This window comes from Triticum aestivum, chromosome 1B (genome assembly GCF_018294505.1).
Source record: "Triticum aestivum cultivar Chinese Spring chromosome 1B, IWGSC CS RefSeq v2.1, whole genome shotgun sequence".
Classification (NCBI taxonomy): Eukaryota; Viridiplantae; Streptophyta; class Magnoliopsida; order Poales; family Poaceae; genus Triticum; species Triticum aestivum.
In genome coordinates this window covers 90730694-90741712 of record NC_057795.1, presented here as the reverse complement: position 1 = coordinate 90741712, position 11019 = coordinate 90730694, and the positions used below count along the sequence as shown (strand labels likewise).

The 11019-nt window shown below is 42.2% G+C and overlaps 1 long non-coding RNA gene across 10 annotated transcripts; it reads right to left on the bottom strand.

Moving 5' to 3' along the window:
* Positions 1-4638: 4638 nt before the first annotated feature.
* On the bottom strand, positions 4639-10779 carry LOC123109244 (uncharacterized). Of its 10 annotated transcripts, XR_006452546.1 has the most exons (12): positions 9841-10779; positions 9372-9466; positions 8905-8987; positions 8311-8442; positions 7632-7731; positions 7448-7523; positions 7226-7248; positions 6735-6842; positions 6480-6547; positions 5652-5713; positions 5487-5568; positions 4639-5093 (listed from the first exon to the last, which is right to left on the bottom strand). It is a non-coding gene; the product is annotated as an uncharacterized lncRNA (long non-coding RNA). The 10 variants fall into 10 exon arrangements; XR_006452536.1 differs by having other exon boundaries at positions 7448-7731; XR_006452544.1 differs by having other exon boundaries at positions 6735-7248.
* Between the last annotated feature and the right edge of the window lie 240 nt (positions 10780-11019).

Sequence of the window (11019 nt, the reverse complement as noted above, 5' to 3'; positions counted from 1 at the left end):
TATTTTCTTTGCTGCACCCAAATCCTTCATCTCAAATTCATTACTCAATTGCTTCTTTAGTTCATTAATCTCTCACATACTCTTTGCAGCAATAAGCATATCATCAACATAAAGGAGCAAATAAATAGTTGAACCGTTGACAGTTTTCAAATAAACACAACTATCATAATTAGACCTTTTGAAACCTTGAGAGAGCATAAAGGTGTCAAATCTCTTGTACCACTGTCTAGGGGATTGCTTCAATCCATAAAGAGATTTCTTTAACTTACAGACAAGCTTTTCTTTTTCAGGAATAACAAAACCTTCAGGTTGTTCCATATAAATATCCTCTTCTAATTCTCCATGTCAGAATGCAGTTTTAACATCTAATTGTTCAAGCTCAAGATCATGCATGGCAACAATACTAAGTAAAGTGCGAATAGAGCTATGCTTCACAACAGGAGAAAAGACATCCTAATAGTCAATACCTGGAATCTGACTGTAACCCTTAGTAACTAACCTTGCTTTATATCTTGTCTCATCATTAGGAGAAACACCTTCTTTCCTCTTGAAAACCCACTTGCAACGAATAGGTTTTTTCTCTCTAGGCAATTTTACTAAATCCCAAGTGCCATTCCTTTCAAGTGATTCCATCTCATCATGCATAGCGGTCATCCACTTATTACTATCACCAGAAATAATAGCCTTGGAATATGAAGAAGGCTTAGCATTACCTTCAATTTCTTCTGCAATAGATAAAGCAAAAGAAACAATATTGCACTCTTCAATTAACCTGTCAGGTTTATTAATACCCCGCCTAACTCTGTCATGTGCAAGATTCCAACTAGGTGGAACAATAGGCTGATTTGGAGTGGGAGTGACATGTTCATCATCAACGACGGGTTTATCATGTGCATCAACAATTTCATTACCAGATGTATCACCTGAATCGATAACATGCTCCACCTGAACAGTAGACTGCTGAATAGTAGGCTGATGTTTACTCTCAACAGGAACATCAGTAGATGGAACATCATGTAACATAGCAGTTTCATTAAAGATAACATTTTTGCTAATAACAACCTTCTAGGTTTCAGGATTCCACAATTTAAAACCTTTAACACCAGACTTATAACCAAGAAAGATGCACTTAACAGCCCTAGGCTCCAACTTGCCATTATCAACATGAGCATAAGCAGTGCAACCAAAAACTCTCAACTATGAATAATCAGCAGGTGCACAAGACCATACCTCAATTGGAGTTTTCTTATTAAGAGCAATAGATGGTGAACGGTTAATGAGATAACAAGCAGTGGAAGCGGCCTCAGCTCAAAAACGCATATGCAAACCTGCATTGGACAACATGCAACAGGCTCTGAAATAATGGTCATGTTCATTCGCTCAGCAATACCGTTTTGTTGAGGAGTATAAGGAACGGTGTAATGTCTGACAATGCCTTCAGACTTGCAATAATTCTTAAATTGCTTAGAACAGAATTTCATACCATTATCAGTGCGAAGTATCTTTACCTACCTTTCAGTTTGCCTCTCAATCATAATCTTCCACTCCTTAAATGCTGAGAATGCTTCATATTTATGCTTCAAGAAATAATGCCAAACTTTTCTCTAATAATCATCAATAATAGTAAGCATGTAACTTGCACCACCTAATGACTTCTTGCGAGATGGTTCCCATAAATCAGAATGCACATAATCAATAATACCTTCAGTTGTATGGGTCGAAGTATTGAACTTCACCCTCTTGTGCTTGCCGAAGATACAATGCTCACAAAATTTCAATTTACCAGGTTCATATCCATCAAGAAGACCTCTGTTATTTAACTCTGCCAAACCAAGTTCACTCATATGTCCAAGACACATATGCCAAAGGTTAGCAGCATCACAATCAGATTTCTTTGAAATAGCTGGAGTACCGTTACCTAAAACTGTAGAACCCCGAAGGTAATAAAGACCATTGGTCAAACTTAAATCACCTTTCATCACAACAAGGGAACCTTTGGTGACTTTCAAAACACTATCTCCACCTGAATACTTGTACCCCTTTGCATCAAGGGCACTCGTAGAAATAAGATTTCTCTTCATCTTCGGAATATACCGAACATCTGTCAAAGTTCTGATTATGCCATCAAACATCTTGATTCGAATAGAACCTATGCCTTCAATCTTGCATGGTGAATTATCAAAACCCAAAACGGAACCAGCAGAAGTAGTGGAATCAAAAGTATTAAACCAATCTCTATGTGGGCATATATAGAAAGTGCATGCAGTGTCAAGTACCCACTCATCATTGGTCTCAGCACATCCAACAATAACAACAAGAGCATCATCGGAACTATCATCACGAGCAACGTTAGCAGAATTTTCACCTTGTTTGTTACCTTTCCTCTTTTACTTATTCTGCAACTTGAAACACTCTGAGATGTCATGCCCGTCTCTCTTGCAATACCTGCAATACTTCTTGTCTCTGGATTGCGACCGGCCCCTGTAGCCGTTTTTACTTTTGCCTCTGTTTTCATTATGTGAGTTATTCCCCTTTGTCCTGCCACGAACAGATAATTCCTCGGCTTGGGATAAACTCGAACCATCATGAGGCACCATTAATTTCATCTTCTCCTTAGAGTTCAAAGCTTCATAAACTTCATTAAGTGTGAGAGTATCACGACTGTATAATATGGTGTCTCTAAAATTGGTATAAGAACTTGGCAGTGAACAAAGTAACATTAAAGCAGTATCTTCCTCTTCATACTTAACCTCCATTGCAGCTAGATCGGATATGATCTCTTTAAATTCTGAAATATGATTCAAAACATTACCTCCCTCGGGTAACCTGTGCAGGAATAATATTTGCTTCAGATGCATCTTGCTGGTGAGATCTTTAGTCATGCAAATCTCTTCCAGCTTTAACCATAGAGCGGCGGCAGTTTTCTCGCTCAAAACTTCCTGCATAATATTATTATGCAAATGAAGTTGAATTTGTGACAAAGCCTTACAATCAATTCTTTTCTCCTCATCAGTCCAGTCTTGAATTCTGTTCTTCTCAAAATTACCCAGTGCTTCATCATAGTCGGACTGTGCCAACAACGCCCGCATCTTAACTTGTCATAGGGTAAACCTTGTGTCACGGTCCAGCAGCGGAAGATCATACTTCATGGAAGCCATGAGTAGATAAATCTGTGCACAAAGTAGTACAAGCCGGTAGAAAAATTCTTGACAGAATTAATATGCGGACAAAGAACCAGAAAAAATAGCACCTGGTAGTCGCTGGATGTAGATGTAGCAACCGAATAGCAAACAAAAAACTGAACGTGTGACGAGTACTAGTTGAAGTAGTACTGCCAATGATTTGCTTTGGTCTTCACGTGAGGATGTGACGGCAGGTGTAGCGACCGATCCAAATGATCGAGTAGTATAATCGATCAGAAGACAACGCCCGTGCCGATCTAATCAGCGAAAGAACTTGCGGCCAAAATTAAAGCGATCAAAAACGGAGGTGACTCAGCGTTTTAACGCGGTGCTGCAGCGGAAGTTTGCCTCGGCCTCGGGACTTGATCCTTGTACCGATCGGACATGTCTTCGACTTGCAGCGGCATAGTAGCGGAAAACAATAGGCTGCCGGTCTCGGCGGATTAAAGCTGCAGCATAAATCGACCTCGCCTCGGACTCGGCGGATCGCAGGATGCGGCGGCGCACAAACACCAACCCTAAAACTCTCGTCTCTAATATCGTATCTTAAACCTCAGCTCTATATACCACTTGTTAGATAATAACGAGAAATAAACGAGACAGAGAGACACGGATTTTTACGTGAAAATCCTTGCGAAAGAAAAGCACAGACGCACGAAGGCGCAATCACTATAAGGAGGAGTATTACAAGCACGAGACGACATACCGTCTTAGGTGCGACTACATGGGGGTATATATGAAGGGTAACACATAAGAGTTCTTGTAGGACAAGTCAACGAGTTGTACTCGTACGCGTCTGTACCAACGCAAAGACCCACATCGTGTGTACTACGTCTAGTCCAATACGGTACTAGAATTTAGATCATAATTTAACAATTTCAATGTCACGATCTTTTTTCAAAAAAATCTATGAAATAGAATAGCGCGACGACATTTTTTATTAAAGCTTTGCCGCTGTTAGTAATCACCTCCAGCGTGGTAGGTCGAGTGGCTAATGGACTCGTACCTGATTGTCAACGACCTGGGCCTCGCTGGGCCTCAGGCACAACCCAGCCCATGAAGGAGACGCACTACATATACAGGGGAAGGCCTCCATGAGCATCTCAGCTTGGATCAGGACGGCGGCTTCGGCCGAGGCTTGGCTTCATCTTCCTCCTTCCCCTTCTGTAATCTCTACTAGATCGGCAACGCGCCCTCGCGCGAGGGTGCCTTTCCGAACGTTTTGGTCAAACATGTAATGTTAAGTTATTAGTAACTCAAGTTGTTATTTGGACGACGAAAAGGGCAATGAAAGCATGATATTATCATCGTGTGTTTAAATGGGACTAACAACACCTGAATTAACTGGAGCTATAGATGTCAGATAGAATGTAACTACCACACCCACCTGGTTTCATTTTAGCTAACCCTGCAGAAAGATAAAAAACAGTATGACGAAGCAAAGGAAAACATATACTTCCCAAAATCTGAACTTGATTGAATCATATTCAGCCAAGTAAATCAGAATATATGTTACACATGATACAAAGGTACAAAGCAGATACAACAATTTATATATGCATATGAAGCTATGACATGTACGCACAGCGACTCGACATCATCGATACAACAGTTCATACACCCAAATACATGCTCGATATGTTCTCCGTACACCAGTAAAAGGATAGCACATATAGCTTGGTCCGCTAATTTTGATCTATTCTCATTCACTATGCCAGGCAAAAGAGAGTACTCAGCGTACACAAAGTTCCTATCGATTTTGACCTAATCAGATACCTGCAAAGAAACACACCTCAGGGTGCAGCTGGTAGCAGGTGGCATCCATTTCCCATAATCGTACACACTTTCACCAATTTTCCACCCAGGATCCTATCTTCCTCCTCGGGATACTTCTTCCAGTCTTTGAAAAATCTGCACCACAATCAAAGATCTTGTGTTTTATGGCAGCTCACGTTATGACAACTATTAAAGATTCAATACAACTTAGTCTTATATGCTAACCACAATATTTGCTTGCCCTTGGACAGTACAACAGAATAAAATAGGAGGTGCAAATCCAGAACAATGTATGTTGGGTGACAGGGCATAATAATAACAAATCCATTGAGAACAAAGAACCAACTCAAGCTAGCATCTGTTGATATGCCCCTACAGCCGAGCCATCATTTCTTTGCACGGTCATGACCAAAATGATAAGGTCATGCATAGCCAATCCTCAAATGCACGTAAGAGGAATGTATAGCATATGGGTTAACTAACTAACGAATATGAGGATCACACAAAACACATCAAAAGTATGATTACTTTAAGAGATACCCAGTCTAGAGCCTAGGCTTCCTGTTCGGAGGGCAAAGCTTCTTTTCCCGTCAGTGTCTCATCTTGTCCACTTTAAGAGAAAAACAGTGAAATAAGCAGACACGACAAAGATAGATATTGTTATAAACTTATGGGGAAAGCAAAAATACATACCTTGAAATACCATCGATCTCATCTGCTAAGGTAGAAGAATATCCACCCAGCATTGTACTCTTCTAGAAGAACAAAGCAAAAAGGCACATTAAATCAGCATTCAAATAATGGTCTTTGCTCAAATGAGATATGCAAAAGACCTCAACATTATTAACCCATGGCGGACCCCACATGGCCCCGTTTTAACTAACCCCGGCAATAGATAATATATATGTATTACTCAATATATCTCATAATGGAAATGTCGAGAGGCAGCAGGGAGATGAAATAATGTAACACTTTTTCATATCTTGCATAATTCCAAGAGCACGTATAGCCTTCTCAAAGAAGAAAACAAAATGGGTAAGAAAACATCTAGCCAATAAGTAGATACAGATGTATAGTAAAGGAAAAAACATTCAGCATCTCAATAGAGGAAAAAATAGCACAGGTGCATCAGAAAAGCCACAGTTCAAAGAAATATATATATGTATAAAAGCAAAATCATGCAAGACAACTCAAGAACTTTTAGCAAACCTACAACTGCAAGAAAATTCAGAAGGGTATGTTAATAATAAAGGAAGGGCACAGTTTAGGATCTAAATAGCGACATTAGTGTTGTACCAGACGATAGCTAGTTGTGTGCAAATGAAACAATATCGACAGACGCGGCATTTAACAAAAAAAATGTAGGTAGAGCAATACAAAATAAACATTAATACAAATTGACAGGCACAAGCATAATCAGAAAATATCTACCAAGAGCATACCGAATGCATGACTATTATTGTTTCATTCATAGGTCCAGCCATGACTATTTCAAGTTCTCTATGGGCAACACAAACTCACCAGGAAATGATCATCATCAGGCATCTATGGGCAAACATCACCTTGTTTGCTTTGTGCTCAACTACTTTCTGAAATAGAAATATAGAAGTTTCAGCAGCAAGCAGCCAAGTAAAGTGACACATTAGTAAGGCTGCTATTTATATCCCATCATAGCAAATCAATCTAAGATACAGTTCCAACTTCCAAATGCAATAGTGAGCCATGGGGAGCAGGATTTAAAAACCATGACACCGCATAGGTTATATGAGTGCACACCTTAATCTTGATTCTGAGCTCTGGTTAACCAAAAAGCAAAAGAATTAAAATCAAACATGAGAAGTTGAGAACAGGAAACCCATGTGTCTCAGATCGTCCTGGACCTCTCTGCACATGACACACGAAATTAAATTGTTAAGTTGTATAGCAGAAAAAAAATCAGAACCAAATGACACAGGCTAGGAAGGCAAATTAAAGAGGCTGCACATGATTAATAAGAGGAAGGGTTGATTCTATTTTTTCCAAGGTGGATACAGAGAGAGATCCTTTATTCCAACTGTTCATCCAAGTCTTGGACCGTTTGAGCAAACACGTATCACATCCTATCCTCTTATGAGCATGTCCAGAGACATCTTGTGGGCTGCTAAAAGGATCACATATATGAAGTACCAGAGAGCTCTGTTCTTTGATAATCTCTCATTATTATCTCATTAAAACTTTGTGGGCATTAATTAGTCATATATATTAGTAGTGACAAAATAGCTATGCACCTTTATGTCCTCTGCTCCTCTACCTATAGAGCTCACGGTCACCATACAAAAAACAAAGAATAATAAAGTACATCAGCAGACATTTGATCAATATGTTCAGCTAGCCTTCTACCTCAATCATCACATCAAATCTCTTTATTTGGGTCAAGAGGAGAAAAAACTATCAAACAGGGGATAATAAAAATGGATTCACCATGAAAGAGTAAAGAAGAGAGTTGGTACCTACTCATACGCAAGCGTCAATTCTGGTGTTTCCAACTTAAATGATAGGCTAATCGAAACGAGAGGCCAAGCAGTCCTGGATAATCATTTTGAAAAGTCTAATTAGACAATGCTAAGTGCAAGAGAGGCAAGGTGACTAATTTTGCTTGCTGCTTGTAGAAGACAACATCCTTAACATAACCACCATCTAAGCACTCCGCAAATGAAAGGTCATCAGTGATACAGGCTATCATTGTCAGCTTCACCATTTCGAAAAGATAACAAGACACAAGCAAAAGTGCCACCTGCAGAAAAAAGCAGAGGAGAGCTAGTAAATACTTCTAACATGTTCACTTCGGTATAGAGGATCCTACTTATCCAATGACCCATATATCTCAAATAGAACAGATTAATATATCTCAAGCAACAGTTAATGTCCAGTATGTTCTCCAAAGTTACAGAATATAACAGGTTCAGAGACTGTCAAGATCAAACAATAGTGAGGGGATTTTGTAGCCACATGGCAAAGCTAATAAAATTTCTTCTAATTTAAATCTCAGACATCTCAATGAAATAAATAATTTGATACATAACTGAAACTGAACTCTAACCTTTTCTTGTTTAGTTGTCTTCTAATGACTATCAACACAGGTATAACTAAAACTTCAAAAGCTTAATGTTAACCAGATTAGAACTTTCAAAGTATAAGACCATATTGAGCAAGACTAAGGTAAAAGCAAGAAAGATTAAAATTGATTACCACAATTACACAAAGAGACATACTTTTCCTTTTCCAGGCAACCAAATCTAGCTCAATGTATGGTATGTATTTGTTATTAAATATTTAATCAGCAAAGTCTTGAGAGAGAGGGGGGGGATCTTACCAGTTGAAGGGGGCACATGAGTGAGGGGTGAGGAGACGCTCAGAAGCAGCACCGCTAGCCAGCAGCAACTCAAAGGCCGAAGCCAATCAACTGGACTCCTGATGCTCACCCGCCCGCACTTGGTCCTTTTCCCTGTGACATTGTATAGCAGAAACACATAAAATTGATCACACAGAGCTTAGAGCAAGTTTCTTCTTGCAAAAATAATAGAGCATATTCCTAACACACATAACCGATGCTATTCATTCACACCTCTTTACACTTCCTTGTATAGTCGTATGTGTATATGTGTTTCACTGTGTGGTTTGATACACTGAGACTTCACCTCCAATTCAAGCATAAGCATATGAAAAATGGTATAGTGAACCTGAGTTTGATTCTCTGAAGCTCGGAGCCTTAAATATTTTAATAAAGAGAACATAAAAAAACTCTACTGAGCAATCCTCTATGGAGATCATATTATCTTTCTGGAGGAAGTACAACGAAATGGATTGTGGAGGGATAACTTCAATATGCAAATAGTATCACTTTGAGGAAAAATTCTAGAATCCCTTTGAAACAATCACGTGAGTGTATTGTATGCGTATATCTTACCTTAGCAACAGGAGGAAGAGGCAATCATAACTCTCCTTCTTCCAACCTTCCTCTTCAGCTTGCCTCTTTTTGTAAGCACTACCCTGGTTATGGGGAGAAAAAAGTAAGCATTTACTGTAATAACCTATGTAAATTCCTTCATTCCAAAGAACAAACAAATGTTATCTTCTTCATTTGCTCATAGAAACTAAGGAACGTGTTTAGAACCATTGGAAACAGAAGCAAATATATTTGAACTATATTCAGTTGAAAAAAGGAGGACGGGTAGCTTCCACAATTTTCTAAAGCTAGCAACATAGAATAGGGTCAGCCACCGCTTGTATGTTACCGCTGAATAAATCTAAAAGTTTTTAATATAGAAGGTTCAAGCACCTTTTCACACATTAGTTTGGCCATATTTAACCAGTACTAATGCAAAGAGCATAGATATTGCGAACCAAATGGAACATGAGATCGCAAGACTGAACCTGCAACCGGACGGCGGCAAGGATGTCGGCGTCCACCCAACAAATCTCTCCATGAATCTTCTGCATCAGCGGCTCAACCACCAAGAACGACGCCTCTGCCAAGCCACACAAAAACATAACCAATGATAAAATCCTGAACAGTGAAGCTCGAAAAGAGCACATTGCAATTACATGTAAACAAAAAATAGATGGAGCTAATATCAATAATTATGCTACATCATGGATTGTCCTAAATACTCCGTGTCAATAATTATGCTACTAACTGATTGGCAACTATTTCTTTTGCTGCATAGTTCAAAAAAAATGGCAGTACAAGCAGATCTTTAGTACTCCAATTTATTTCAGTTTTGACAGCCGGATAAGCCTACAGATCAACATGTGTCAGGAAAACAGAAATTAAACGGATAGAGGATGCAACAAGGGAGGGCGTGGTGAAGGAAGGGGGAGGAGGAAGGAGTGGTGGGGCTACCTGCCTATGGACCCGTCGGCGGCGCCGGGACTGGCAGCGGCAGGGATGGAGGCGCTGCTGCCGGCCAGCCCCATGGCCAGCGGGAAGTGGAGCCGCGTGTGGGGGCGAGGAAGGAGACAGAGAGGAGCCGCCAGAGTCCATCGGAGCCGCGCCGGCGACGAAGCAAGCAGCGGGAAAGAGGAACCCGCGTCTCCCTCCTCACCTGCTCTGCTCGGTTGCGCCATGGCCGACCTTGCGGGCGGCTCCTCGGTGATCTGGACGCGCCACCTGACCTGCCCGGCCACGGTGGCCCTTCCTGTCCTGGCTCGTGATGAGGGGAGGAGGAGAGGAGAGGGCGGGGGCGCTCCTCTTGCCGTGTGCAGGCGAGGACGACCGCGACGACACCGGGGAAGTGGACGGAGGCGGTCCGGCAGGCTGGGTGAAGTAGACGACGGCAACGGCGGGAGCTGCTAGGGTTCTGGGAGCAGAGAGGTGGGAGAGGGAGGTGGAGGCGAGGCGTGCCAGCCGGGATCCCGATCCAACTCCAGCCGGCCAGCCCTATCGTCGCCGGCGAGACCACCCCACCCCAGGGCGCCTACCTCCTCCTATCCTCCCTCCGCATCTTCTCTTCTGCAGGGACGCATCAATGGGGATCGAGAGATCGGGGAAACGAGCAGCCGGCCGCCGGAGCGAGGCCCACCCCCACCATCGAAACCCTAGCAGGGGAAATCGATGGGGGTGACCGCATGAGGCGAGGAAAAGTAGATCGACGCGGTGAAGCTAGTAGAGCTCGTCCAGGAGCAGCTGTGTGTGTGTTGGGTGGCACCAAAGCTCGCCGGAGCGGCCGGAATCGGTCGGCGAACGAGGCGGCGACAGTGGGGATCGAGAGAGTAGGCAGGAGGGGGGTGACGGGAGGAAGAGAGATGGGCTGCGCAAGTGCGGGAGAGAGGCGGCTAGGGTTTCTCCATGGGCGGCATGGCAATTTATACGCTTGTATGCGAAATGACGGAAATGCCCTCGGCGGGGCAGGCTATTTACACGCGGTGGCACGACCGGGGCGCGTCGGTCCAGATCGGACGGTCTGCGAGCGCCGGGTTTCGATCCGGCGGCTGAAATCGATCCGGAGTGAGATCCAACGGCGGGAATTGCATGAAGGAAATGATCCGACGGCCAGAAAGCCCAAATCGCTGAGGAGCCTCC